This window comes from Aquarana catesbeiana, linkage group LG13 (assembly GCF_042186555.1).
Source record: "Aquarana catesbeiana isolate 2022-GZ linkage group LG13, ASM4218655v1, whole genome shotgun sequence".
NCBI lineage: Eukaryota > Metazoa > Chordata > Amphibia > Anura > Ranidae > Aquarana > Aquarana catesbeiana.
In genome coordinates, this window is record NC_133336.1 from 224,901,432 (window position 1) to 224,927,608 (window position 26,177).

The 26,177-nt window shown below is 48.0% G+C and overlaps 1 protein-coding gene across 6 annotated transcripts in view; it reads right to left on the reverse strand.

The window, feature by feature from the left end:
• The window catches only part of ARHGEF2 (Rho/Rac guanine nucleotide exchange factor 2), a 168,297-nt gene that overhangs the window by 57,685 nt on the left and 84,435 nt on the right, over nt 1-26,177 (reverse strand). The gene's annotated exons all lie outside the window — the stretch shown is intronic.

The window sequence follows — 26,177 nt, forward strand, 5'->3', positions numbered from 1 at the left end:
AAGCATAAAAGAGGACCCAAACCAGCCTAGCCCCCTCCCCCCCCCCCCCCCCCCAGAGGAACCCCTAAAAAAAAATTAGGTCTCAAGGAACCCCTACAGGGGTCAATGGGAAGAATGCTCCTTACATTGGTGGACAATGGGAAGACTGCCCCTTTCATTGGTGGTCAATGAGAAGAATGTTCCTTACATTGGTGATCAGTGGGAAGGATGTCCCTTACATTGGTGGTCAGTGGGAATAATGGTCCTTATGTTGAGGGTCAGTGGGAAGAATGCTCCTTACATTGGTGGTCAGTGGGAAGGCATTAAATAACACCCAAACCAGCCTTCCCTCCCCCACCCCGCAAGAGGAACCCCTAAAAAAAAAAAATTCAGGTCTTAAGGAGCCCATACTAGAACAAATTCTTCTGGGTCAAAGGGAAGAATGCTCCTTACATTGGTGGCGAGTGGGAAGAATGCTCCTTGCATTGGTGGTCAGTGGGAAAAATGCTCCTTACATTGGTGGTCAGTGGGAAGAATACTCTTTTCATTGGTGATCAGTGGGCAGAATGTCCCTACATTGGTGATCAGTGGGGAAAATGTCCCTACATTGGTGGTCAGTGGGGAAAATGTCCCTACATTGGTGGTCAGTGGGAAGAATGTCCCTTACATTGGTGGTCAGTGGGAAGAATAGTCTTTTCATTGGTGATCAGTGGGGAGAATGTCCCTTACATTGGTGGTCAGTGGGAAGAATGCTCCTTACATTGGTGGTCAGTGGGGAGAATGTCCCTTACATTGATGGTCAGTGGGAAGAATAGGGTGTTCAGAATACCACCCTTACAGACAAATAGGTCCTTGGTGTCTTGATCCTGGTTCTGCCAAGTGGTATTGGCCCAAGAACTGTGCAGGCACCCTAAAACAGGAGGTCAAATCGGTCATAGCTAAAGGAACCCCTAGCATCCTCTGGAGAAACCATGGTTGGGAGTGGCTGACCTAACCCTTCACTACTCTATGTTTTGACCGGAGATTTGTTTTGATGTTGGCAGATGAGGCTAAAAATTGTCACATATCTGACCGGCCAGGTCGCTAAAAATGGGGCTTGTTACTGATATTACCGTGAAAGGCTCGTATTCCCCAAAAAAAAAAAAAAAAAAAGAAAGAAAAGGTGGACCTTAATGGTAGGACGCATAAGGAATGATTTGCTTCTGATCTCTGTGTTCTCTCCTTGCCCAAAGGATGCCATGGACAGGAGATGCCGATCAGACTTTCCAAGATCATGAATATTCACTAATTACCTCCCCAGGTAAAGAGGAAGAAAATGGACAAAATAATCCCCTAGAAGAGAAGATGTCCTTAGGCTGGCCACCAATAGGACAACACCTGGCGAGACCTCTGGTGATCCTCTCATCCTTACCACAAGATCACCAGGATCCACTACCACCTCCTTCCCAACTCTGTCAAGACGGCACACAGCGCTATTTCTGTATGTGTACCCAGAAGTGATCTCCCGTACCGTATCCATCACACACTCCATGGAAACTGCTAATGTATGGAAAATGTTGTAACCATTATGAAAACTGCGACGAATAGAACCTTTTTTGATACAGATATAGTGACATCATTCCACGGGAGGAAAAAAAAAAAAACACACACAGCCAATGAATTCAACGCTAACATGCAACCAATCTAGAGACGGAGGAAACCCATATAGAGCACAATCCCATTTTCTTCACTAGAAAAAGAAAGGCAATCAGAATACGTTATACAATCTTACTCCATATAGGAAGAGTCAGTAGCAGTTTACCATTTTGTACATTCCGAAACACCCATGGCCCTGTTTTTGATACGGTCTCAGCTAGAACTAGCTTTTTTTCCCTGGACACAACTCCCTACTCACCAATACCTTCCCTGGACACCACCCCCTACCTACCAATACCTTTCCTGAACACCACCTCCTACCCACAGATACCTTTACCAGGCACCACCCTTCACCCACTAATACCTTCACAGGACACCACCCCTCACCCACTGATACCTTCACAGGACACCACCCCTCAACCCACTGATACCTTCACAGGACACCACCCCTCACCCACTGATACCTTCATTGGACTTTGACAACAGTTTTGAAACACAGTGAAGGAAGATATCAGTGGGTTGGCGTCCTGTGAAGGTTATCAGTAGGTGGGGAATGGTGTCTGGTGAAGGTATCAGTAGGTGGGGTATGTTGCCTATTGAAGGTATCAGTGGGTGGGGGATGGTGTCTGGTGAAGGTATCAGTGGGTGGGGGGGTTGGTGTCTGGTGAAGGTATCAGTAGGTGGAGTATGGTGTCTGTTGAAGATATCAGTGGGTGGGGGATGGTGTCTGGTGAAGGTATCAGTAGGTGGGATGTGGTATCTGGTGAAGGTATCAGTGGGTAAAGGGTGAAGTCTGGTGAAGGTATCAGTAGGTGGGGGGTCGTGTCCAGTGAAGTCAGTGGGTGGGATATGGTGTCTGGTGAAGGTATCAGTGGGTGGGGGGCTTGGTGTCTGGTGAATGTATCAGTAGGTGGGGGGTCGTGTCCTGTGAAGGTATCAGTAGGTGGGATGAGGTATCTGGTGAAGGTATCAGTGGGTAAGGGGGTGAAGTCTGGTGAAGGTATCAGTAGATGGGGGGTGGTGTCCGGTGAAGTCAGTGGGTGGGATATGGTGTCTGGTGAAGGTATCAGTGGGTGGGGGGCTTGGTGTCTGGTGAAGGTATGAGTAGGTGGGGGGTGGTGTCCTGTGAAGGTATCAGTAGGTGGGATGAGGTATCTGGTGAAGGTATCAGTGGGTAAGAGGGTGAAGTCTGGTGAAGGTATCAGTAGGTGGGGTGGTGGTGTCCGGTGAAGGTGTCAGCGGGTAAGCAGGTGAAGGTATCAGTAGGTTGGGGGGGGGGGGGGTCCGGTGAAGGTGTCAGCGGGTAAGGGGGTAAAGTCTGGTGAAGGTATCAGTAGGTGGGGGGTGGTGCCTGGGAAGATATCAGTGGGTGGAAGTGCTGATGTCCTAACAAGAGAACTCTCTTTACGGACATGAGGTTTAACCTCTGAGAACCGAAAGGCTTCTTTACTGTAAGAGTTACAAAAATACAGACTAGTCTTCTCAGGGGGGGTTGGAGGGCCCTACCAAGAGAACCCGTCCTTTTGACAATTCAGGGCAAAGTACAAATTTGCTTTTACTGAAATCTGATCTTCCTGTTCTCAAGAACGATTGAGACATTCATAGAGAAAGCAAAAAGGGGCCCACTCACTCTTACCGAGACCTTCCAACAAACTGGAAATTCTTTCTGCGTGACAGCGAGCAATTCAGGCGAGCGCCATCGCCTACAAAGGAAGCTTTAAAAAAAGGTCCTCCTGATCCACCTACAACCCCCATTAGATATAAAAATAATGGAAACTTCCAATATTCTACACGATGAACATTAGAAGGAAATGGTCGAGCGGTACTTTTTCTGTTCATGGAAAATTGGCGACGTTGAACCGATGGTAAACAGTTGTTAGAATGGGGGGTCTGCATGTGATATATCTGCGGGCTGGGCACAGTATACAGATTATAAACATCTACAAGGACGGGGGGGGGGGGTGAAAGTAAAGGGGCAGGAAGGAAAGGGCAGGGCCGCGACACACATGGGTTGTACGCACGTAGAATCACTCATTAGTAACGGTGGAGTTTGATCTTTGAACAGACCCCGTGTGATAGATTCCAGACCCCCAATCTTGGACTCCAGCCACGGCGGCTACCTCCCCACCCGGCACAACCACTGCCTGAGCAATACCAGCCACATTGTCACTCCAAGGCTACCGGCTTATGGACTTCTCAGGGACCACACGCCGCTTTAAAACCGGTGCTGCTGTATTAGGAGCCTCGTTCTTTGCACCAACTAATACGGCAGTTCTGGCTGTGCTCACAAACGTCTGACACAGGTCAGCCCCCTACTGCAGCCTTTCACCTCGTTACAAAAGTACATGATCATTGGGGGGAGGGGAGACTGAGGAAATGCTTTCTTCTGCCTGCAGAAGACTGGTGACATTTTTAATCATTGAAGGTGGAGCTTCTCTGACAAATGATCCTGTTCTTGTATATTTTGACATGGAGACATACCGTTACCGAAAGGCCCTCTTTAACTGAACAGTTCTTTAATGACATAGGTCTTCAGAAACAGAACAACATTTTTTTTTTCACCACAAACCTATAGCTGAGAAAATTAACCGTACAAAAGCCGGTAATATAACTCTCAGCAGCCGTGCCGAGTTAATTAGACGGTACGTAAAAGATTTAATATGGATTTAATAATAGCATTTAATGTAACAATACCGGTTCCTCAACTTGGAGTTTTCCAACTTCCTCTTTGCTACAGTCAAAAAACTAAAAACAATCCAACTCAGCGGATTCAACACTTCCACCCAATAAGTGATTGGAGTGTTATTGTCAGGAGTCTCCGTCCACAGAGAGAAGGACGGTCCAGGTGATCGCAGGAGCGTACCTGGGAGTAGAGGGGTAGAGGGGTGCCGGAGGTGGGCTGACCAGAGGTTACCTGGAGATAAGCAGGGGCACAAGTGCACACAGAGGCACACTTGGAGACTCCGAGCACACAGGGGATCAATTGGAGAGTCAAGGTGAACTTGAACACTCTGGGCAAACATGGGCACTCTTGGAAGCTTGGGGCACACAGGGGGGTAATTGGAGTGGGGAACGCAGGGGTGTATTTGGACATTTGGTGCACACAGGGGTACACCTGGACACTCAGGGCTCACAGGGGCGCACTTGGGAACCTAGGGCACACTTGGTCACTTGGGACACACAGGACCAAACTTGGAGACTTGGGGCATACATGGGCACACTTGGGGCACACAGGGCCAAACTTGGAGACTTGGTGCACACAAAGGGTGCACTTGGGGCACACAGGGCCAAACTTGGAGATTTGGGCACACCTGGACACTTGGGACACACTTAGGGTACACAGGGCCAAACTTGGAGACTTGGGACACACAGGGTCAAACTTGGAGACTTGGGGCACACAGGGTCAAACTTGGAGACTTGGGGCACACAAGGTGTGTTTGGACACTTGGGACATACAGGGTCAAACTTGGAGACTTGGGCACACCTGGACACTTGGGACACACTTGGTCACTTGGGGTACATAGGGCCAAACTTGAAGACTTGGGGCACACAAGGTGTGATTGGACACTTGGGACACACAGGGTCTAACTTGGAGCACACGAGGTGTGTTTGGACACTTGGGACATACAGGGTCAAACTTGGAGACTTGGGGCACACTTGGGACACACAGGGTCAAATTGGAGACTTGGGGAACACAAGGTGTGTTTGGACACTTGGGACATACAGGGTCAAACTTGGAGACTTGGGGCACACTTGGGACACACAGGGTCAAATTGGAGACTTGGGGCACACAAGGTGTGTTTGGACACTTGGGACATGCAGGGTCAAACTTGGAGACTTGGGGCACACTTGGGGCACACAGGGCCAAACTTGGAAACTTGGGGCACACTTGGTCACTCGGGGGAACAAAGGGCCAAACTTGGGGCACGCAAGGCGTGTCTGGACACTTGGGACACACTTCGTCACTTGGGGCACACTTGGTCACTTGGGGCAAATGTTGATACTTGGAGCAAACTTGGTCAATTGGGGTACACTTGGTCACACAGGGGCGCACCTGGACACTCAAGGCACACAGGACCAAACTTGGAGACTTGGGGCACACATGGTCACACTTGGTCACTCGGGGGAGCAAAGGGCCAAACTTGGGGCACGCAAGTTGTGTTTGGACACTTGGGACACACTTCGGGCACACTTGGTCACTTGGGGCAAATGTTGATACTTGGAGCAAACTTGGTCAATTGGGGTACACTTGGTCACACAGGGGCGCACCTGGACAATCAAGGCACAAAGGACCAAACTTGGGGCCCACAAAGTCACATCTGGACACTCAGGACACACTTGGTCACTTGGGGCACACAGGGCACATGTGGAGACATAGGGCGCAGGAAGTGCAGTTACTGAGGCAAGACAAGGGCTAGAGTGTTTGGCAAAGAGGTCATAGGAAACAGGCAGGTACTGGAGGCATGGGGGGGAAGGGCTACAGGTTAGGCTTGAGTGTCAATGTCATTGACAACGCTGTCCCTGCCTACCAGCTGTGTTGTCACCCTGTCACAACAGCTTCCAATAGAGACTACAAGCGGCCATTGCAACACACATTGGTCAGAAATGCCAGCCAATCAAATCCCCAGAGTGCACATAGCACAAGAAGTGGCTGCCAAGAGCCTGCAGGAAACCAGCAGCACTGAGATATAACAAAGGAGAAAAACAAAAAAGATGAACACAATATTTGATGTAAAAACATGCCGATTGTTGACTGTACACCGAATGTCATTGACTTCGGGTTCCCTTAATCATAGAGTCATTATTATGTATAAATCAAGGCTTATGGTTTTCAGTATAAACCGATTACACGCCCAGCCCCCGGCCAGGCAGCCCGCTCGGGGGAGGGGAGGGGGGACAGGCAGGCGATGGGTTAAGCAATCCGGCTTAGCCGGCAAATCTGCAGAAATTGTCTATTGTCGTCTGAATGGGAGTAATCAGCGGGCGATTATAGGCGGCCATTATTTTTTTTTTGGAGGGAAGATGCAGATTGCGGCTCAGCAGATGCAGCCAGTTACACAATCGTCAGGCTGAGCTCCGGGGCCTCGAAACGCGTGACTGGTGACACAGCTGTTTAGGACGCTGTCTGAGGATAAACAAGACACATGATGTCATGTACAGGAAGGCCGGGTATTCCTCTACACTGGACACACCGGGGAGCCACAATACACGGCCCATGATTGTATGTAGACGGAGGGATAATTAAAGGGGCAGCAGTATTTAATGCTGGAGTTTAATCTGCTTATAGTTCCCCCTTTCCTGGTCTCCCCTCCCCCCCTCATCAACATATTCATGAGATTTTTAAGTAACAGCTTTACATTCTCATTTTAGACGCGGGTCTCTGCTCTTCTCTATGCAAGGCAGGCAGATTGTGCAGGTAGTGCTGTATATAGCTTCTGGAAAACACCACAGCCTCAGTACTCCTCAGTCCTGGTGCAAGCAGTGGGAGGAGTTATGCAAATACCAAAATGGCCTGGAGGGGTGGGTGACAGTCTAGAGGAGGGGGCGTTCCTAGGCAGGCTGTATTTGCATAGTTAACGCCCACATGTGATGCTGAGCCTCCATGACTGCACAAACTGAAATCCAACAAATGAAAGGGGCGGGCCAGGGACAGTCAGTCTGTGGCACTGTGTCTGGGGCACGTGACCCTTCTGCCCCCCCCCGTTTCCCAGTTCTGATGAAAGGAGTGGGGCAGGGACAGTCAGTCTGTGGCACTGAGTCAGGGGAACGTTCCCCTTCTGCCCCCCCTTTCCCAGTTCTAAAAAAAGAGGGGCAGGGACAGCCAGTCTGTGCACTGAGTCAGGGGCACGTGCCTCTTCTGCCCCCCCCCCCCCATCCTTGCCCCAGCTCTGATTAAAGAAGTGGATGAGAGCAAGCCAGTCTGTGGCACGTTCCCCTTCTGCCCCCCCCCTTTTCCCAGTTCTGATGAAAAGAGTGGGGCAGGGACAGCCAGTCTGTGGCACCGAGTCTGGGGCATGTGCCCCCTTCTGCCCCCCCCCCTTCCCAGTTCTGATGAAAAGAGTGGGGCAGGGACAGCCAGTCTGTGGCACTGAGTCTGGGGCACGTTTCCCTTGTGCCCCCCCCCCCCTTTTCCCAGCTGGATGTAAAGAGTGGGGCAGGGACAGCCTGTCTGTGGCATCGAGTCTGGGGCATGTACCCCTTCTGCCCCCTTTACCTAGTTCCAATGAAAGGAGTGGGGCAGGGACAGCCAGTCTGTGGCACTGAGTCTGGGGCATGTGCCCCTTCTGCCACCCCCCCCCCCCTTTTCCCAGTTCTGATGAAAAGAGTGGGGCAGTGACAGCCAGTCTGTGGCACTGAGTCTGGGGCATGTGCTCCTTCTGCCCCCCATTTCCCAGTTCTGATGAAAAGAGTGGGGCAGGGACAGCCAGTCTGTGGCACTGAGTCTGGGGCACCTTCCCCTTCTGCCCCTTCCCCCCCAGCTCTGATAAAAGGAGTGGGTCAGAGACAGTTAGGCTGGGGGGAACCTTTCTGACTTAGCAGGTTTCAGCGTGTCGGGGTGCGTTGGCGGCCCATTCACATCGAAGCAACAGGCAGTAAAGCACCCCAACAATGTAAAGGGACCCCTATTTCCACATTTTACCACAAACACTGTATAGGTTGGGGCCCATTTACAGCAGACACAACTCAGCCCCAACGCAGGAACAAGGCGATATGTCTTATTATTTTCGGTTCGCACAGCGCTATGGTGTGCGCTGAAAAATGGATAACACATTGCATTTTTGCTTAGCGATTTCCAGTGACGCATCGCAACGCATTGCGGTGCATTACAATAACACTAAAGTTAGGAAAAAAAGATTAAAATGCGCGGTAATAATGTATTGCAGTGCGCTCGTCTACACATCAGCACATGCGCTTTATGCGCACAACAAAACGCATGCTGAGATTGGGCCCTATTTGATGCACATTTAGGGCCCATAGTCAAAAGATGGGTGCAAATCATGATGTTGGTGAGCGATGCGCCGTGCGTTATATCGCAGACATAGAGGGTCTCACCTATAGATCTGGCCGCTGTGGGATTTATAGAAATAGAACGGAGATTTGAGTTATTTTAAGGTGTCAGCGCTCTCCATTCACTTCCTGTGTCCGGAGCGGATGGGTCATCCCACTTCCCCTGGGGGGGGGTAAAGAGACTTTCATGTACCACAACAATGGCACCTCCGTGAGGGGGGAGGGGCTTCACGGACCATCAAACGAGGACGGGAAGTGCGGCCAAACAATGGAGCGCTGTCTGTCCTTCTCCGCATGAGAAAAGGTCCTACTGACCTTTTGGCCTCTGGACTGACCAACCCCCGACAAAGATTCCTTCACATGGAGAGGACTTCAAAGAGAAATCCAAAATAAAAGGAAACGTAACATTGTCCCCAACTGAGAGAGACGGTAACATTGTCCCCAACTGAGAGAGACGGTAACATTGTCCCCAACTGAGAGAGACGGTAACATTGTCCCCAAACAAGAGAGACGGTAACATTGTCATCAAACAAGAGAGAGACGGTAACATTGTCACCAAACAAGAGAGACGGTAACATTGTCACCAAACAAGAGAGACAGTAACATTGTCCCCAACTGAGAGACAGTAACATTGTCCCAAAGAGAGAGACAGTAACATTATCACCAAATATGAGACGGTAACATTGTCACCAAACAAGAGAGACGGTAACATTGTCACCAAACAAGAGAGACGGTAACATTGTCCCCAAACAAGAGAGACGGTAACATTGTCCCCAAACAAGAGAGACGGTAACATTGTCCCCAACTGAGAGAGACGGTAACATTGTCATCAAACGAGAGAGACGGTAACATTGTCATCAAACGAGAGAGACGGTAACATTGTCACCAAACAAGATAGACGGTAACATTGTCATCAAACGAGAGAGACGGTAACATTGTCACCAAACAAGATAGACGGTAACATTGTCCCCAAACAAGAGAGACGGTAACATTGTCACCAAACAAGATAGACGGTAACATTGTCACCAAACAAGAGAGACAGTAACATTGTCCCCAACTGAGAGACAGTAACATTGTCCCAAAGAGAGAGACAGTAACATTATCACCAAATATGAGACGGTAACATTGTCACCAAACAAGAGAGACGGTAACATTGTCACCAAACAAGAGAGACGGTAACATTGTCCCCAAACAAGAGAGACGGTAACATTGTCCCCAAACAAGAGAGAGACGGTAACATTGTCCCCAACTGAGAGAGACGGTAACATTGTCCCCAACTGAGAGAGACGGTAACATTGTCATCAAACGAGAGAGACGGTAACATTGTCACCAAACAAGTGAGACGGTAACATTGTCCCCAAACAAGAGAGACGGTAACATTGTCCCCAAACAAGAGAGAGACGGTAACATTGTCCCCAACTGAGAGAGACGGTAACATTGTCCCCAACTGAGAGAGACGGTAACATTGTCCCCAACTGAGAGAGACGGTAACATTGTCACCAAACAAGTGAGACGGTAACATTGTCCCCAAACAAGAGAGACGGTAACATTGTCCCCAACTGAGAGAGACGGTAACATTGTCATCAAACGAGAGAGACGGTAACATTGTCCCCAAACAAGAGAGACGGTAACATTGTCACCAAACAAGAGAGACGGTAACATTGTCACCAAACAAGAGAGACGGTAACATTGTCCCCAACTGAGAGAGACGGTAACATTGTCCCCAACTGAGAGAGACGGTAACATTGTCATCAAACGAGAGAGACGGTAACATTGTCCCCAAACAAGAGAGACGGTAACATTGTCACCAAACAAGAGAGACGGTAACATTGTCCCCAACTGAGAGACAGTAACATTGTCCCAAAGAGAGAGACAGTAACATTATCACCAAATATGAGACGGTAACATTATCACCAAATATGAGACGGTAACATTGTCACCAAACAAGAGAGACGGTAACATTGTCCCCAAACAAGAGAGACGGTAACATTGTCCCCAAACAAGAGAGAGACGGTAACATTGTCCCCAACTGAGAGAGACGGTAACATTGTCCCCAACTGGGAGAGACGGTAACATTGTCATCAAACGAGAGAGACGGTAACATTGTCACCAAACAAGTGAGACGGTAACATTGTCCCCAAACAAGAGAGACGGTAACATTGTCCCCAACTGAGAGAGACGGTAACATTGTCATCAAACGAGAGAGACGGTAACATTGTCCCCAACTGAGAGAGACGGTAACATTGTCATCAAACGAGAGAGACGGTAACATTGTCACCAAACAAGTGAGACGGTAACATTGTCCCCAAACAAGAGAGACGGTAACATTGTCACCAAACAAGAGAGACGGTAACATTGTCCCCAACTGAGAGACAGTAACATTGTCCCAAAGAGAGAGACAGTAACATTATCACCAAATATGAGACGGTAACATTGTCACCAAACAAGAGAGACGGTAACATTGTCACCAAATATGAGACGGTAACATTATCACCAAATATGAGACGGTAACATTGTCACCAAACAAGAGAGACGGTAACATTGTCACCAAACAAGAGAGACGGTAACATTGTCCCCAAACAAGAGAGACGGTAACATTGTCACCAAACAAGAGAGACGGTAACATTGTCCCCAACTGAGAGAGACGGTAACATTGTCCCCAACTGAGAGAGACGGTAACATTGTCATCAAACGAGAGAGACGGTAACATTGTCCCCAAACAAGAGAGACAGTTACATTGTCCCAAAGAGAGAGACAGTAACATTATCACCAAATATGAGACGGTAACATTGTCACCAAACAAGAGAGACGGTAACATTGTCACCAAACAAGAGAGACGGTAACATTGTCCCCAAACAAGAGAGACGGTAACATTGTCCCCAAACAAGAGAGAGACGGTAACATTGTCCCCAAACAAGAGAGAGACGGTAACATTGTCCCCAACTGAGAGAGACGGTAACATTGTCCCCAACTGAGAGAGACGGTAACATTGTCACCAAACAAGTGAGACGGTAACATTGTCCCCAAACAAGAGAGACGGTAACATTGTCCCCAACTGAGAGAGACGGTAACATTGTCATCAAACGAGAGAGACGGTAACATTGTCCCCAAACAAGAGAGACGGTAACATTGTCACCAAACAAGAGAGACGGTAACATTGTCATCAAACGAGAGAGACGGTAACATTGTCACCAAACAAGAGAGACGGTAACATTGTCCCCAACTGAGAGAGACGGTAACATTGTCCCCAACTGAGAGAGACGGTAACATTGTCATCAAACGAGAGAGACGGTAACATTGTCCCCAAACAAGAGAGACGGTAACATTGTCACCAAACAAGAGAGACGGTAACATTGTCCCCAACTGAGAGACAGTAACATTGTCCCAAAGAGAGAGACAGTAACATTATCACCAAATATGAGACGGTAACATTGTCACCAAACAAGAGAGACGGTAACATTGTCACCAAACAAGAGAGACGGTAACATTGTCCCCAAACAAGAGAGACGGTAACATTGTCACCAAACGAGAGAGACGGTAACATTGTCCCCAAACAAGAGAGACGGTAACATTATCACCAAATATGAGACGGTAACATTGTCACCAAACAAGAGAGACGGTAACATTGTCACCAAACAAGAGAGACAGTTACATTGTCCCAAAGAGAGAGACAGTAACATTATCACCAAATATGAGACGGTAACATTATCACCAAATATGAGACGGTATCATTGTCCCCAAACAAGAGAGAGACGGTAACATTGTCCCCAAACAAGAGAGAGACGGTAACATTGTCCCCAACTGAGAGAGACGGTAACATTGTCCCCAACTGAGAGAGACGGTAACATTGTCATCAAACGAGAGAGACGGTAACATTGTCATCAAACGAGAGAGACGGTAACATTGTCATCAAACGAGAGAGACGGTAACATTGTCCCCAAACAAGAGAGACGGTAACATTGTCCCCAACTGAGAGAGACGGTAACATTGTCATCAAACGAGAGAGACGGTAACATTGTCCCCAAACAAGAGAGACGGTAACATTGTCACCAAACAAGAGAGACGGTAACATTGTCACCAAACAAGAGAGACGGTAACATTGTCCCCAACTGAGAGACAGTAACATTGTCCCAAAGAGAGAGACAGTAACATTATCACCAAATATGAGACGGTAACATTATCACCAAACAAGAGAGACGGTAACATTGTCACCAAACAAGAGAGACGGTAACATTGTCCCCAAACAAGAGAGACGGTAACATTGTCACCAAACGAGAGAGACGGTAACATTGTCCCCAAACAAGAGAGACAGTAACATTGTCCCAAAGAGAGAGACAGTAACATTATCACCAAATATGAGACGGTAACATTATCACCAAATATGAGACGGTAACATTGTCACCAAACAAGAGAGACGGTAACATTGTCACCAAACGAGAGAGACGGTAACATTGTCCCCAAACAAGAGAGACGGTAACATTGTCACCAAACAAGAGAGAGACGGTAACATTGTCCCCAACTGAGAGAGACGGTAACATTGTCACCAAACAAGAGAGACGGTAACATTGTCACCAAACGAGAGAGACGGTAACATTGTCACCAAACGAGAGAGACGGTAACATTGTCCCCAAACAAGAGAGACGGTAACATTGTCCCCAACTGAGAGACAGTAACATTGTCCCAAAGAGAGAGACAGTAACATTATCACCAAATATGAGACGGTAACATTATCACCAAATATGAGACGGTAACATTGTCTCCAACTGAGAGAGATGGTAACATTGTCCCCAAACAAGGAAGAGACAGTAACATTCATTGTCACAAAACGAGAGACGGTAACATTGTCACCAAACAAGAGAGACGGTAACATTGTCACCAAACAAGAGAGACGGTAACATTGTCACCAAACAAGAGAGACGGTAACATTGTCACCAAGAAAGAGAGACGGTAACATTGTCACCAAACAAGAGAGACGGTAACATTGTCACCAAACAAGAGAGACGGTAACATTGTCACCAAACAAGAGACGGGAACATTACCAAACAAGTGAGACGGTAACATTGTCCCCAAATAAGAGACGGTAACATTGTCCCCAGCTGATGGGGAAACAGAGGGCAAATCTTCTATTGGGGACACTTGCCTAAAAAGGAGGATTTCCTCTCACTTCCTGTTGTGTCTCCAAGACAGGAAGTGAAGTGACACAGCGATAAAACCTCACAGGGCTTCATTCTGCGATTTTTAGATGCACATAAAATAAAGTCTGTCCGTGGCACAGCGTGCGGATCTGGTTGGTTGGGTTATGGAAGCACCCCGCAGGAAACGTTCCTGTGGGCCCACACTCGTACAAAGCGTTGTGTTATTCGCTCTGAGCTGAGCTGGCAGTCCAGGTGCCCAGCGATGACCACAAAGCAGCATTGTGTCTGCACCACGCATCTCACATCTGGAGCCTCATTGTGCCGCCGCGTCAGCCGCTTCTAATGCCACGTGTGGGCGGGGAAACCTTCCAAAGAGGCGTCTTATCCCGGAGGTTGCCTCATAGATGGCCGCGCTGTCCTGTTCATATCTAAAGCTAAAGTTTCATTTGCTTAAATTTTGCATGCAAATTTAAAGGATTTATTTAATGCCGATGAGTGATGGGGGGGTTAAAATATCGGCAGCGTTAAATATGTGCTCCAGCATTCTTTGCATGTTGACATTTCCCTACCACATGCAAATGTTAATCAAACGAGGAGAAATCCGCACAGATCTGAGGATCTCCGGACGCACCTGCTCAGCAGCACATGGACACGGGTCAGGCGTCTACTGAGCCCATTAAAGGGACAGTCCACCTGAAAATGGAAGTTCTATAATGGGTGGAGCCTAATGGCTTGACCCTGGGATGGTGCAGCAGATGTGCAGACCTGGGAACACCAGCCTCCATCAAGAACTGAACTAAAGCTGCAGTGCTGGGTGGGGGGAGGCATTTTCCCGGACACACCTGATTTCCTGTCCATTATAGGAGGGGCCAAGGAGAGGGTTTTAGATTTTATTAGCAAGAACAGGACTTGCTCAGGTTCAACTTAGGCTGAAGTCTAAGGAGCAACACTCAGCTCTTCCATGCAGGGCCTGAACTCCTCCCCCTCTGCCCCCAGTGCCTGCAACATGCTTACTGTACAAGGATATATAGAGCCTAATTCGCTCATGGGCAGCACCTTTCATTACTGGTCTCGGTTCTGCAGTGTAGGAAGATCACTTTAAGGCAGATTTTGTGTATGGCTGGGTCCGCTTCTTACTTAGGTCACTTTTTTGCATCTAGACCATTCTTCAGCTTATGAAGAATAACTGTTTTGGCTGCAGACTAAGGACATACTTCATGTTTGGTTTAAGACTAAGGACATGCTGCAGGTTTGGTTCGAGACTAAGGACATGCTGCAGGTTTGGTTCGAGACTAAGGACATGCTGCAGGTTTGGTTCGAGACTAAGGACATGCTGCAGGTTCGTTGGACATTAAGGACATGCTACATATTTGGTTGGAGACCACGGATATGCTACGTATTTGGTTGGAGACCAAGCACATGCTACGTATTTGGTTGGAGACCAAGCACATGCTATGTATTTGGTTGGAGACCAAGCACATGCTGCGTATTTGGTTGGAGACCAAGCACATGATATGTATTTGGTTGGAGACCAAGGACATGCTACGTATTTGGTTGGAGACCAAGGACATGCTACGTATTTGGTTGGAGACCAAGCACATGCTACAGGTTTATTTGGAGACTAGGGACATTCTGCGGGTTTGCTTGGAGACCAAGGACATGGTGCAGGTTTGGTTGGGGACCAAGCACATGCCGCAGGTTTGCTTGGAGACTAAGGTCATGTTGCAAAGTTTGCTTGGAGACTAAGGTCATGCTGTAGGTTGGTTGGATACCAAGGGCATGCCGCAAGTGAGAGTGAATGGGGATATGATAAATGAGGCAAGTAGAGATCACTTCTATTTCCCCTTTACAAATCATTGCTCCCACTCCCATTAAAGGCTTGTCCCTGAGCCACCAGTTGGGTACCAGGAATCGAGAAGCTCCTCAACTATGGTTCTCCAGCTTCCTCCCGCACTCTTCAGCCATGTTTCCACTTCCTCCAGCTGAGGTATTTCCCTTCTCATGCCCATCAGACCCGACTATGCAAGCAGTAGAGGTTGCAGGTCCAGGCAAGTTTGTGCCCCTCCTCCTGCTGAAGCACCCAAGGTGGCCACCTCTTCTGCCTACCCCTCGCCCCCTCCCTGGTTACACACAACCTGGTCATCACTCTACACGGCTGCTCCAGCAGACAGAAGAGTGTTTGTAGGTCGGGTGGAACAGCATCAACATCTCACATCATTCCCCCACCCCTCCCAAATATGACTTTCCCGGCTCCCATGGTTTGTGATTCAGCTAGGCAGCACCCCATAATTACCAATGTGCCGTGCTGTCATTGTGTTGGGGAAACATGTAATTGTGGCCAGACGTCTCGGTGCTTCTATGTCTGGCCGGCCCATTGAGAGACCTCCAACTCTATCCAAAAATTTGAGGCCACCACTGAATCTTACTTACCCTGCGGCGCCCCTCTGCCTCCTGTATAGACTTCACATTGTATTTATTTTACTTTTTAATAGGATAGGGTTGTAACCGTTCTATCTGACACGTGACCTGGAGGACTGGATTGTCCCTTTCTATAAGCAAAGTCCATCCCAGCATGAGTAGCCCTCCCGAAGGCTATAGGGCCACCAAAAGCCTCATGCCTGACCCCCATCCTTTAGAACTAGGGTGTCCCTTCTCATCACTATGGCTATGGGGCCACCTATAGCCTCATGCTTGACTCTCAACTTAGAGAACCGGAGTGTCCCTTGCCATCAATGGACACCTTCCCAGCATGATTGGCCCTCGTGATGGCTAAGGGGCCATCAAAAGCCCCATGCCTGACCCCCAGCCTATAGAACTAGGGTGTCCTTTCCTATTCTTTTGGCTATGGGCCACCAACAGTCTAATGCATGACCCCCAACCTAGAGAACTAGGGTGTCCTTTCCTATCACTATGGCTATGGGGCCCATCAACAGCCTCATGCCTGACCCCTATCCTAGGGTGTCCCTTCCGATCACTAAAGGGCCACCAATAGCCTCATGCCTGACCCCCAGCCTGGAGGACTGGAGTGTCCCTTTCCATCACTGGAGTTTTTTCTGGCATGGGTGGCCCCCTGATGGCTATGGGGCCCATCAATGGCTCTCTCGTGGTCATGTGACACAGCAAGCCCCACAGCTAAGCCAAAGTAGTGAATCTCTACTGGATCACTGGAGATCAAAGTATCAATCCACCCAAACCAGTTTCTTATGCTCCAGTTATGAAATCTTTGTGCCGAGTTCCCGAGCCCATGCACCTGCCTCAGCCACTGTGGGCTGATTTCATTTTTTCCTGCCGGACTTATCCTGGAAACTCCAAGATGGGCAGGAACAGATCCAAGAAAGCTCACTGATGAGGTATGAGGAGCCTATGGATGACTCCACCCATGACAGAAGTATCGCTTTTGGGTGGACTGATCCTTCAACCCCATAACCTCCACCAACTCTGTCCCGGAACCCGTCATGTCTGACTCATTTCTGCTGTACTGAGAGCAGGTTGTGAAATTCCAAGTTTTTGCGTATTTTTACTCCTTTTCTGTGGGGGATGAGAGATTGGCTCACCAGCTGTCAGAAGAAAGGACGTTAACAAAAACGTACCCGCTGTGTGCAATCCAAACATAGCCCCCTCCCCCAACACTGATAGGGCCCCACCACAAATTAGTATAGACCCTCCAGCTTTATCACAGAGGCAATCCTACCGCCAAGAGCAGCGCCATATCAAAACTACAGCTGACACAAAACCACAGTGATGACTTCCATAGCAGCCTGGCCCAGGGCCTGAACAATATACACATTTATATGGTAAGGATTTCCCGATGGATAAACTAATATATTGTCTGCCGGAGGTGGGATCATCTAATAAAACAATACTCCTGATTCATCGTCAATTGCTACAGTATTACTTCCCACATGAAACATCCTATAGCCAATCTTTCCTGACATTTTTTTAGTCACATCTGACAGCAAAAGCCATGGTCCATAGAGAGCTTCCAAAGCATCAGAGGGATCTCATTGTTAAAAGGTATCAGTCAGGAGAAGGGTACAAAAGATTTCCAAGGCATTAGATGTACCATGGAACACAGTGAAGACAGTCATCATCAAGTTGTAAAAATATGGCACAAGCGTGACATTACTAAAAACTGGACGTTCCTCCAAAATTGATGAAAAGACGAGAAGAAAACTGGTCAGAGAGGATGCCAAGAGGCCTACAGCAACATTAAAGGAGCTGCAGGAATATCTGGCAAGTACTGGCTGTGTGGTGACAACAATCTCCTGTGTTCTTCATAAGTCTGGGCTATAGGGTAGAGTGGCAGGACGGGAAGCCTTTTCTTACGAAGGAAAACATCCAAGCCAGGCTAAATTTTGCAAAAACACATCTGAAGTCTCCCAAAAGCATGTGGAGAAAATATGTTCTGGTCTGATAAAACCAAGTTTGAACTTTTTGGCCATAATTCCAAAAGACGTTTGACGCAAAAACAACACAGCACATCACCAAAAGAACACCATACCCACCGTGAAGCATGGTGGTGGCAGCATCATACTTTGGGGCTGCTTTTCTTCAGCTGGAACAGGGGGCCTTAGTCAAGGTAAAGGGAATCATGAACAGTTCCAAATACCAGTCAATATTGGCACAAAACCTTCAGGCTTCTGCTAGCAAGCTGAACATGAAGAGGAACTTCATCTTTCAGCATGACAAATGACCCAAAGCCTACATCCAAATCAACAAAGGAGTGGCTTCACCAGAAAAAGATTCAAGTTTTGGAATGGCCCAGCCAGAGCCCAGACCTGAATCCCATTGAAAATCTGTGGGGTGATCTGAAGAGGGTTGTGCACAGGTGATGCCCTCGCAAGTCAAGATGTGCCATGCTGATAGACTCATACCCAAAAAGACTGAGTGCCGGAATAAAATAAAAAAGGAGCTTCAACAAAGTATTAGTTTAGGGTGTGCACACTTATGTTATTTGATTTTTTATTTTTACTTCCCTCTACCTAAAATATTTCAGTTTGTTTTTCAATTGAGCTGTACAGTTTATAGGTCACATTAAACGTGGAAAAAGTTCTGAAATTATTTATCTTTGTATCATTTTGTTACATCACAGAAACCTGACATTTTACCACCAGGGGTGTGTAGACTTTTTATATCCACTGTAGATGATCCCACCTCCGGCAGACAATATATTCGTTTATCCATTGGGAAATTATCACCATATGAATGTGTATATAATACATACCCCCTCTGACAGTCTATAAAATGATTCACGCTGGCAGTAATAACGACATTTTAACACCCGGGGTGTTAAATCCACTGTTTATATCCACTGTATATTAGAGCAGCACGATTAATGTCCCACTGGATCATGTATTATACGTTCTGACGGAGGTGGGGTCATCTATAAAAGACCTTACTCCTGATTCATTGTCAATTGTTATTACTTCCCGCATGAATCATCCTATAGCCAATCAGAGGAGAACCAAACTATATATACATTTATTACCTATATACCCAGTCATATGGTGAGGATTCCCAAATGAATAAACGAATATATTGTCTGCCGGAGGTGGGATCATCTATAAAAGACCTTACTCCTGATTCATTGTCCATTGCTATTACTACCTGCATGAATCACAATATAGCCAATCAGAGGAGAGATGAACTATATACACATTCATATTGGGAATATTTCCCATTGGATAAACTAATATATTGTCTGCCGGAGGTGGGGGTCATCTATGAAGACCATACTCCTGATTCATAGTCAATTGCTATTACTTCCCGCATGAATCATCCTATAGCCAATCAGAGGAGAGCCAAACTATATATACATTACCTATATACCCAGTCATATGGTGATGATTTCCCAACGAATAAACTAATAAATTGTCTGCCGGAGGTGGGGTCATCTGTAAAGACCTTACTCCTGATTAATGGTCAATTGCTATTACTTCCTGCACGAATCATCCTATAGCCAATCAGAGGGGAGCCAAACTATATATACATGTATTACCTATATACACATTCGTATGGTGATGATTTCCCAATGAATAAACTAATATATTGTCTGCCGGAGGTGGGTTCATCTATAAAAGACCTTACCTCCCGATTCATTGTCCATTGCTATTACTTCCTGAACGAATCATCCTATAGCCAATCAGAGGAGAGCCAAACTATATATACATGTATTACCTATATACACATTCATATGGTGATGATTTCCCAATGAATAAACTAATATATTGTCTGCCGGAGGTGGGATCATCTATAAAAGACCTTACTCCTGATTCATTGTCCATTGCTATTACTTCCTGCATGAATCACAATATAGCCAATCAGAGGAGAGATGAACTATATACACATTCATATTGTGAATATTTCCCATTGGATAATAATAACTAATATTTTGTCTGCCGGAGGTGGGATCATCTATAAAGACCACATACACATCTCATCCATTCCTATTCATTGCCAATAGCTATGGCTACCTGTGTGAATCATCCTGGGGCCTAGGGAGATGAACTATATACACATTCTTATTCTAAATAAATGTAAATGTGTAATAGGGCTCCATAGCAAATCCATTAGTGGGCCCGTCATAGCAACCACCCCCCCCCCAAAAAAAAAGAATTGTTACGGTCCACCCCCCCCATAACAAATAGGTCCCAACATAGCAAAATCGGTTAAGGGTCCCCCTAAAAAAAAATTCTTATAAGCTCCACCCCCGCATAACAAATCTATTAAAGGCTCCCCATGGAAAATCTGTTAAGGTTACTCCAAAGAAATATATTCGCCCCCCCCATAGGTAATGTATTACGGGCCATCATAGAAAATCCCCCCTCAAAAAGCCAATCTGGTAAGCCCCCCCCAAAAAAAAAAATCTGTTAAGGCTCCTCCAAAGAAAAACTCTATTAGGGCCCCCACAGCAAATCTTTTAAGGGCCCATCATAAACCCCCCCAAGCAGAACTGTTAAGGCCCCACCCAAAAAAAAAAAAAAAAATTGTTACAGTCCACCCCCCACAACAAATATATTAAGGGCCCAACATAGCAAATCCCTCAAAGAAAGTCTATTAGGGCCCCCATACCGGGCCGTCTTTAATATTGATTGGACCCTGAGCAAACATTTTCTTGGGTCCTCCCAAATCCACTCGTCAACTTTTCAGACAATGTAGGCTCAAAGGGAAGCTGCTTTGGGCCCCACAACAATAACTGGGCCCGGGGCAGCTGCCCCTTTTGCCCTGCCTTAAAGGCAGCCCTGCCCCCATAGCAAATCTATTAGGGGCCCCCTATGGAAAATCTGTTAAGGTTCCTCTAAAGAAACTCTATTAAAGCCCCCATAGCAAATCTATGAAGGGCCACCCTATGGAAAATCTGTTAAGGTTCCTCCAGAGAAACGCTTTTAGGGCCCCTATAGCAAATCTATTAAGGGCCCCCCTATGGGAAATCTGTTAAGGTTCCTCCGAACAAAGTCTATTAGGGCCCCCCTAGCAAATCTATTAAGGGCCCCCTATGGAAAATCTGTTCAGGTTCCTCCAAACAAACTCTATTAGGGCCCCCATAGCAAATCTGTTAAGGGCCCCTCAAAGAAACTCTATTAGGGCCCCTGTAGCAAATCCTGTTAGGGGCCCCCTCAAAGAAACTCTATCAGGGCCCCCATAGCAAATCTATTAAGGGCCCTCCTATGGAAAATCTGTTAAGATTCCTCCGAACAAAGTCTATTAGGGCCCCCCATAGCAAATCTTTAAACCCCCCCCCCCACACACACTGGGGCCCCGTAGCAGTCACACGGTGTGCTAGTCATAGAGAGGAAGCTGAACTATATACGTATTAAACGTTCGATCGTTCCAGGTTGGGAAGAATCTGCATTACTAAAAAGGAGGCAAGTCCACCGAAATATCTTCCCTGCGGTGTCAAATATTTACGTGTCACACACAAGTGCAATGAGAGGTGGGGGCCCCCGGGGGCCCAGTGACAGGGATAAGGCGGCAGACGACAGCTGTATTGTCTCAGCCAAGCTGGTGTCTGTCCTTCCGAAAAATACATGACAGACAACAATAGTCGACCCCCCCCTCCCCCACCAAAAGGGGAACTTCAGACAACTGCTGCCTGTGTCTTAACCCCATCACCACCATTGAGCAATTAAAGAGGACCTGTCATAAGGTTCACAGCTTCCTTTGACCTTGTGGCCCCCCCCCCCCCCCGGGGTGGGCTGTATGAAGGTGGTGGCTTACAGTCTAATTGGTGGGCATACCTCCGGCTTCTAAACCGAAAGCTCAGCCTGTCGCCAAGTGCTCGGCCTCTATTTTGTATGAAAACATGGCATTCAAGTGCCTGGCCTCCAAAATGATGACCTGTGGCCTCTGAAACCAAAACTGGCTTTGGAGCTCATTGCGGGGTCTCCTTGTTCTGAGTTTGAAGGACCCAACTGGCCAAGCCTCTAATGTGACCACAAAGCTGCCTGGCCTCAACTCCAAGAGAGCACATCTGCCCCAGCCTCCTCCCTGAGAGAACACAACTGCCCCCAGCCTCCACTCCCAAGCCAGCCTAACTCTCCAGCTTCCACCCCAAAAGAGCACAGCTGTCCTGACCTCCACCTTAAGAAAGCACAGCTACCTGGCCTCCAACCTGAGAGATCACAGCTACCTGGCCTCCAACCTGAGAGATCACAGCTACCCACCCTTCAACCTGAGAGATCACAGCTACCTGGCCTCCAACCTGAGAGATCACAGCTACCTGGCCTCCAACCTGAGAGATCACAGCTACCCGGCCTCCAACCTGAGAGATCACAGCTCCCCGGCCTCCAACCTGAGAGATAACAGCTGTCCAATCTCCACCCCAAAAAAAATCACTGCTGCCCAAGCCTCCATTCCAAGACATCACAGCTACCTGACCTCCAACCTGTGAGAGCACAGCTGCCCAGCCTCCACCCCCTAATGAGCAACAGCTGTTCAGCCTCCAACCCAAGAGCACAGCTGTCCAGCCTCTATCACAAGTGACCGCAGCTGTCCTGGCATCCATCCTGACAGAGCACAACTGCCCTGAACTGCCATCCCATGAACACAGCTGCCTGTCCTCCACCCCAAGGGCACAACTGCCCTGGCCTCCACCCTGAGAGAGCACAGCTGCCTGGCCTCCAATTTCAAAATACGGCTGAGATATAGAACTGCCCCAGCCTCCACTCCACAGCTGCCCATCCTCCACCCCAAGAGGGCACAGTTGCCCAGCCTTCACCCCAAGAGGGCACAGCTTCCCAGTCTGCACCCCAAGAGGGCACAGCTGCCCACACTTCACCCCAAGAGGGCACAGTTGCTCAGGCTTCACCCCAAGAGGGCGCAGTTGCCCAGCCTCCACCCCAAGGGGGCACAGTTGCCCAGCCTCCACCCCAAGGGGGCACAGTTGCCCAGCCTCCACCCCAAGGGGGCACAGTTGCCCAGCCTCCACCCCAAGGGGGCACAGTTGCTCAGCCTTCACCCCAAGGGGGCACAGTTGCTCAGCCTTCACCCCAAGAGGGCACAGTTGCTCAGCCTTCACCCCAAGAGGGCACAGTTGCCCAGCCTTCACCCCAACAGGGCACAGTTGCCCAGCCTTCACCCCAACAGGGCACAGTTGCCCAGCCTTCACCCCAACAGGGCACAGTTGCTCAGCCTTCACCCCAAGAGGGCACAGTTGCCCAGCCTTCACCCCAAGAGGTCACAGTTGCCCAGCCTCCTACCCAAGAGGGCGCAGTTGCCCAGCCTTCACCCCAGGAGGGCACAGTTGCCCAGTCTCTAAATGTTACTCATCAGAAAACTTGGTTTCTGCACCAGCAATAGTCTCAGCTCAACCAAAACTCGGCTCACGTGTAGATCACATGTAACAGAGCACAGCCCCATCCCCCACAGACACAACAACCTAGTCCACGTACTCTGCAATTGGACACAACATGACGAACATACACGATAAGATCTGCCGGGACCGCCTGGCCCGCATGCCCCCGATGGGGGTGACAACATTGGGGAAACGATAGAAATGTTTCAGCATCTAACACATGAAATCACGAGGCGGTTTCGGTTGTACAATCCCTTCATCACAAACTTGATCAAAAAATAAATAAAAAATTGTGCAATGACAACGATTTTCAGGCTGACCCCTACAGGAGGCCTCTGATTGTATCGGGTGTGCTGTGACTTGTACAATCTGTCTACGTCAGACCGAGATTTCTGTCCAACCCACGTGCTGCAGATTGTACGGACCGATGAAACAAAACCGAACCACGTGACAATACTGGTTGTACAATCCTCGATTCGGCGATGCCCATAGATTTACCAAAACTTTGTAACACAAGATCTTCCTGAACTATCTACATTGTATCCAATCAACGCTACATATATTTTGGAGATCTAAAGACGATTGTACGATGTGTGGTCAGCTGAGGCTCTCCATAGACGTTACAATCTGACCGTCCAACCAACTTCAGATTGAACAAACTTTGTAACACGAGGACTGGAAGGAAAAGAACTACAGAATGTGGACTGGGGGACGAGGATCAGAGGACTAGAAAACAAGGACTAGAGAATGAGGATTGGAGGACTAGAAAACAAGGACTAAAGAATGAGGATTAGAGAACGAGGACTAGAGGATGAGCACTAGAAGATGAGGACTAGAAAACAAGGACTAGAAGATGAGGACTAGAGAATGATGATTGGAGGACTAGAGAACGAGGACTAGAGGACTGGAGAACGAAGACTAGAGAATGAGGACTGAAGAACAAGGAGTACAGAACGAGGACTAGAGAATGAGGACTAGAGGATGAGGACTAGAGGATGAGGCCTGGAGGATGACGACTAGAGAACTAGGACTAGAGAACAAGGACTAGAAGATGAGGACTAGAAGAGGAGGACTAAAGGATGAGGCCTGAAGGATGACGACTAGAGAACAAGGACTGAAAGGGCTAGAATATGAGGACTAGAAGATGAGGACTAGAGAGTGCGTTCTAGAAGACGAGGAATAGAGGAGGACTGGAGATGAGGACTGGAGATTGAGGACTAGAAGACGAGGACTGGAGAACGAGGAATAGAGGAGGACTGGAGATCAAAGGACTAGAAGATGAGGACAAGAGGACGAGGACTAGAAGAGGAGGACTGGAGAACGACCAATAGAGGAGGACTGGAGAACGAGGACTAGAAAATGAGGACTAGAAGATGAGGATTAGAAGATGAGGACTACAAGATGAGGACTAGAAGTTGAGGACTACAAGATGAGGACTACAAGATGAGGACTAGAAGTTGAGGACTAGGAGTTGAGGACTAGAAGATGAGGACTAGAAGTTGAGGACTAGAAGTTGAGGACTAGAAGATGAGGACTAGAAGATGAGGACTAGAAGATGAGGACTAGAAGTTGAGGACTAGAAGATGAGGACTAGAAGACGAGGACTAGAAGACGAGGACTGAAGAACGACGAATACAGGAGGACTGGAGAACGAGGACTAGAAGATGAGGACTAGAAAATGAGGGCTAGAAGATGAGGATTAGAAGATGAGGACTACAAGATGAGGACTAGAAGTTGAGGACTAGAAGTTGAGGACTAGCAGACGAGGACTGGAGAACGACGATTAGAGGAGTACTGGAGAACAAGGACTAGAAAATGAGGACTAGAAAATGAGGATTAGAAGATGAGGACTACAAGATGAGGACTGGAGAACGAGGACTGGAGAACGAGGACTAGAAGATGAGGACTAGAAAATGAGGACTAGAAGATGAGGACCAGACTATCCAATTAATTTGTACCTAATGAGGCTGGCCCCTGTGCTACATACTTGTTGAAGATGTAAAGAAGATTGTACAGTGTGTGGTCAGCTGAGGCTTGCCACACACGTTACAATCTGACCGTCCAATTAACTTTAGGATTTCACAAAACTTTGTAACACGAGGACTTGAGGAGGAGGACTATGCAATTACTTAGCAACCAATTGGGCCGGACCTTGCTCTACATACTTGTTGAAGATCTAAAGGTGATTGGACAATCAGATTGTAACATGTGTTGAGCTTAAATGTAATAAAAAATGACACAATGAAAGCTCAATTGTTCAATTTTGGCATAGGCAAAAAAAAAAAAGTGCGGGCAGCCCGGACCGGTGCGCCGGAATCATCCAATTTGCCCCGAACTAACAATAACCTCACTATACCTCCAACCACCGGAACAATAGACGGGGTGGGGGGAGGAGGGGGATGAGGAAATCCACCTGCCCTCCTCGCTCTTCACCATCCCAACATCCGCCGCTCCTCTTCTCTACCCGCTGAGATTTCCCCTTTAGCCCCCCCCCCTCCCCCGCGCTCTGCCGGGCAACTCCCGGAACCTCTGGCCACGGGGCGGCCACGAAACGGGTTCCAGCCAAGTGACAGATGGCCGTGACCTCCACAAAGGAGGCTGAACAACAAAGCAGAGGGAATCCCGGA